Source organism: Neodiprion pinetum, chromosome 2 (assembly GCF_021155775.2).
Source record: "Neodiprion pinetum isolate iyNeoPine1 chromosome 2, iyNeoPine1.2, whole genome shotgun sequence".
Taxonomy (NCBI): Eukaryota; Metazoa; Arthropoda; class Insecta; order Hymenoptera; family Diprionidae; genus Neodiprion; species Neodiprion pinetum.
Genome location: NC_060233.1, coordinates 18205790 through 18211560, shown reverse-complemented (window position 1 = coordinate 18211560; position 5771 = coordinate 18205790).

The window sequence follows — 5771 nt, the reverse complement described above, 5'->3', positions numbered from 1 at the left end:
AGACTGATTAACGTATTTTAACTATTATCAAAAAGAAAACACAAAAATCAGCTGTTTTTCTATCCGTTATATCAGGATAATCCCTGAACCCGCCGTCTCCAAAACGTGCTTACGTAATTTGTTAAAGGCCCCTATGATAAATTTTAATCGTGGTATATATGTATAATGAACATCACAATTTGTTTAGTAGGTATTCTCATTTTTCAAGGCAACGATATGTTTCGATCACATTTCTGATCCGTATAGGTACTGTAAACTGCCACTAATACACATCATCATACCGATGTGTCTCGCCCTGGTAAGTTGTAACGATTATTTGGGCATAATACATAATACAGATCACCTGTTTAGAGAGAGAATATTGTGAGTGTCGTGGAATTCTTTTTTAAATTCTTGAAAAGCATGACATTCCATGCTTAAACTCGTTTGCGTGCAGAGAAAAAGTTGACGGAATTTTCATACTTCACGGTGACAGATTTTTATTTTTTTTTTTGTCTGCAGTAAACCTTGCAATAATTTTATTATCCCACCTTTGGTAATACTTTTAGTAACAAAATAGTTAGTTCGGATGAAAAATTGAGATTTAGTTGACAAATTGCCACATTCGAAGTGACTAATTTTGTAATCCATTGTAATATAGTCTTCTAGAATTCAGGTGATTCGATTTTCTTCACGAGGTATATTGTATGTGTACTGATTTGGTGTAGAAAAAGCGGTGAATGAAGAAAAATGAACGATTACTCGTATTATGCAAGAATTGGTATTTTGTCAGTGAGGTGAATTCGGGTCACACAAATAAATTAATGTCACTTTCAGCATATAGGTAATATATTTTTTCTTACATATCACTCCAATGCTAGTTCGGCAATATATTCAAATAATTGTTAGGGAATCACGGAATTTCTCGATGCAAAATCACGAGTCGATCAACAGAAATGAAAGAAATGTTACTGCAAATTATAAAGCTGACAGAAGATACGTTACCGGCAATAGAAACGAGAGTGTAATGAAATATCGTCCTGCATATGGGGCATTCCACGTCAAATTAGCAGCCCATGTGCCTCAGTCCCCCCCCCCCCCCCCCCCCCGCCCCTCCTCTTCGATTCTGATCATTTTTTAGTATAATGTTCTTATCGACTCAAAAGTGTTTCGGGAATTTGTTTTTATTTTTATTTTTTTTTTTATTTTGCATATGTCTCGATCTAAATAGATTGCAGAATCACATTATTTTTACGATTCCGTGATCTGTTTAGATCAAGCAACAGAAAGAAGAAACTCCAATTTCGACATATTAAAACTAAAAACTTGCGAAATTAGTAGTAAATATTGAGATTCCGTTATCGTGTGTTGCTTAAAAATCACATTTCAAATCATAAAACCGGTGTGAAATTTTTTTTCCAGATTTTCAAAAATGGCGTTTTTGGAATTAGTTTACGATTTTATTTTTTTTTTTTTTTCAAATTTCACCGGTAGCTAAAAATATTTGAAAAAAAATTCCGAGCCCCTTTTGGGTTGATATGAACAACACACTGAAAAATGATCAACATCGAAGAGGATGAGGTACATGGACTACTAATTTGACGTGGAACGCCCCATATACATGTGCATGGATACAAACATACGTAGATGTGTGCGTTCTGTGACATGGGTTAAATATAGAGGACCGGTTACTGAATCGGGCCTTCTGAGGACTAATAAAGAATGGTCTTCTTGTTTTTCAGTAACAGACTGCACACATCCTGCGCACTTAGGTAGTTACATAAGAATGTTTTCCAAGTAGGAAGAAAACCGCTGCGGTAAAGTGAGCGTGTATGCGTATACTTATTACAGCAGTATACGAGATATAAAACGTTGTATACTGTATACACCGTTTCAAGTTCGATCCAAAAAAAAATAACCACTTCCAAAGAATTGTCAGACGAAAAATACTTTATTCGTGCATACTTATGGTACGTGAACGAATGCGTATCAGTGTATATTTGCGAAAATGAAACCCTGAACATCAGGGGCTAGAAACCTGGGTGATAACTGGAAAAACGGACAAAATCAACCACAAGACCTTTCAAAATAGAGTCTGGTCGATATTGGAAAATGTCCTCATGACGTCACAGCCTGGTTGCCGGCGCCATTTTATCGCCACATAGCCCATGCTTCTTTTTTTTTTAATTCTAATGGCGGCAAATCGTAATTCTTGGGGTTTCAAATTACTCATGTCATGAATGAAATGATTGTGAAATCAAACAACGTGTCACTTAAATTAACCCCACTCACTTACACTTATGGAAACTTCCACGTTACTTACACGGTGTTGCCGAGATCACAGCCAAACTTCGGAATGTTATTACTGTACACAATATTACGTTATGCACAGTTACGACTTGAAGAAAATTCTGAGACAAAATTTAGAAATTCAAATCTAGACTCCAATCTTACTTTTAGGAAAAAACGATGGAGGATGTGGGGAAAAATTTTTGAAGCAAAAAAAGTAAAACAATCTGCGATAAGAAACCACAAAGTTTTTTCAAACATTCTTAATTTTACTCGCACAAGCAGCCCTGATTTAAGCACGCTGACTTTAAAATTGTACGTCAAAGTTAGTTCTCGGGGTCAAACGAACCCCGTTGCAGTGATATGGGTTAATTAAACGTAATTAATAATATGCCCGTTCTAGCATCCGCACGCGAAAATACACTGTTAAAGGTCGCTGTCAGACTGCTTGCATCAAGTTTTTTGTTTTTACGGTTATTTATACATAAACATATTGTGTGTTGAACATGACCGTACGAAAAAGTATCCGACTACCGACGCATCTACCCTATATCGAGTTTAACCCCAACAGGTATAACTTGCGGTGAATTTGACCCCAAATATTTTTCAAACTTCTAGTAGAGTCCCTTAGTTTTTTTTTTTTTTTTGGCACTCTGGCATTTTCTTTAAATTTACCGATGTTTTGCAATATTTAAACAATCAATTTTGGTTAGGAAAACTGAAAAAGATTTGTCTGCGATCCTTAAACAATATCTAGAGCTCATTTTCTTTTTTTTTTTTATTCAGTCAAATATCATATTTAAGGTGAATTTCACCCAGTGTACTCGTTATACGATTCTACTGATTGTGAGGTGTGGCCTACTATTGTTAGGGAGCTGGCAGCCGTTTTGGTAAATGATTTGTTCGTCTTTCATATCGATAGGGATGAAAGTTCAGATCAATACAAATCGATTTGGTCCAGTTAATTAAGGTCCTACGTTCCTGCGTTTTTGAGTTACAGCACTTCAAAAATGTAAAAAAAAGGATACTAAATCATGTGTTCGTGTCTGCCTCTTGGACTGATGGTCAGAATCATCCTCAAAACGTTGAAAATCCAGAGGCAGACATACAGGGCCCTGCATTATCACGGGACGTAGTTGTAAAAATGTAAAAAAAAAGCTCTACTAAATCATTTGTTCGTCGTTCTGGTTGCGTCCATTCCATTCAATAGGACTACGCGAATACAAAAAAAAAGTGACAGACATTTTGGTCACTGATTTTGAGGTGTACCATTTTTTGAAGTTCACGCAGAATCAAGGGAAAGTGGGTATTACGGCTATTTAATTTAAGGATGTATGTCATGGATCGTCCCAGCCAAAAATTGTATACGATCAGACTTTTCTTACTTTGTTACTTAATAAAAATATGAAAAAATTCAACGAAATTCCGTATGCTATAAACAACAATCATCAATAATAATATTGCCCAAAAGTTATCAACAAATTGTTTAAACAAATAATTATTTAACAATTTATTACATATGTACAGGTATATACCTACACGCATATCTATGCATAGGTGTGCCCCAACTCTCTACGGAGTTATAACGTTCTCACTTTCTTCTCTCTAAGAAAGAAAGACAAACTATACAGTTCATTTTATACCTGCGGGACGGCAGGTAACATATTTAGAACCCGAATTTTTGAAATATGTTTTTAAAATTGTTCCTATCGATTGCTTGTATGTAACATCAATTATTTTCATCAACATTTTGTTGGCGCAGAATTTTTTACTTGTGGCTTGGCGCAAGCGTAGAGTTAAAAAAAAATTTATATTCAAATGGTCTGCCTCTGGATTTTCAACGTTTTGAGGACGATTCTGAGCATCAGTCCAACAGGCAGACACGAACAAATGATTTAGTACACCCTTTTTTTTTTAAATTTTTTAAGCGCTGTCAATTGACAACGCAGGCCTGTCATGGTGGCGGACGCGGTCCTTAATGTTTCTTATGGTACAAAATTTGATATTAATAATGTCTGCCAGACGGACAAATCATTCAGAAATTTTGGCACCCAGCTCCCTAGCTACTAGGATTAATCAGATTTAGAAATGGAGCCGTTGCACTTCTTCCGATATTTCGTTCATTGAATTCATTTCAGCATCGTAAATGGATTTATATCACCTGGAAAGAGTCCATCTGTTCTACGTATTATAATCTTTTATAAATAAACGAATACCAACCAATTCCCTACTAACAAAAGAGACTTGTTCGTCCAAGCAACATGTATATCGCTGCCGGCGGTAATTTTTTGGGCAAGGCAATGAAAGATTTTGTTACGGCAAGTAAAATTTAGTTGGGACAGTGAAATATATTTTTTTTTTTAATTTTTTTTTTTTTTTTCACCACCCGCAACCAAGTTACTCTTTACTCGATGTTTAGTCTAGTCGATAAGCTCAAAATGGTCTAAAATAGAGATACTGCTCTTAAAATTATGTGCGATAGCTCATTGAATTCGGAATGACGCCTATACAAATGTGCTAAAAAGTTTATCAGCACATAAAAAATTGCAAAAAGTTATAAAAAATTAAAGATGAAAAAAAAGGCATTTCGTTTTTCGCCAATATCTCATAGACTATTCATATTTCTGAAATTTGAAAAAAAAAGATTCTCAAAAAGGAGGAAATTTCCAATAAAAAACTCATCTCCCGGAACTCTATCTCCATTATTTATAATTTTAAATTAACGCTGAAAATGGGTCTCCGCGCTTCGTTTTTAGGTCGCGCGCGCAGCGTCAAAAGCGAGTACGACACATTGATTAATTTTTTTAAGGTGTGGATATTTTTTAAAAATTTGAAAAAATTATGGTGTATTTTGAACACTTCAAAAACTTTATCCTCGTTGAAAATTTTACTTAAAGTTAATTTTTCAACAAGTTAAACGATTGTTCAGTAACAAAATTTTCTCGAACTTCCGTCTTCATTGTAAATGAAAAAAAATGTTTAAATAATTGTTGCAAAAATATTTCGCTTCGTGGACCCTCCTTATATACATACTCAACAATATCACACCATAATAGTTGAAGAAATATTCACACTTTGTTTATAATAATTTTTGTACTCGAACAAAAAATGAAAAATCCAAGTAATACTGTTAAAAAAAATTTTCTTTTCTTGACCATGATATTATCGTTTTTTTCTGTTATTACAAGATATTAATTGATTTGCAAAAAAAAATTTTTCTGCCATTTGTTCATAAATTTTTTACAAACAAATTGATTATTTTAATATTTTTTCATAATTTTTTTTCACAACTTTATCATATTATAAATATTATGATTTTTGAAAAAAAAATTTTTCTCAACAACAATTTTTACTTGTTTATAATCGTTTTTTTATATTTCCATTGTTTAAATAATTAGTTGAGAAATTATTTTTCATCTAAAAATCATAATTGACAGTCCTCTATAAATAACAAACAAAAATTTTTTTTCTCATACTTCTAAAAATAAACAAAACAACCATAT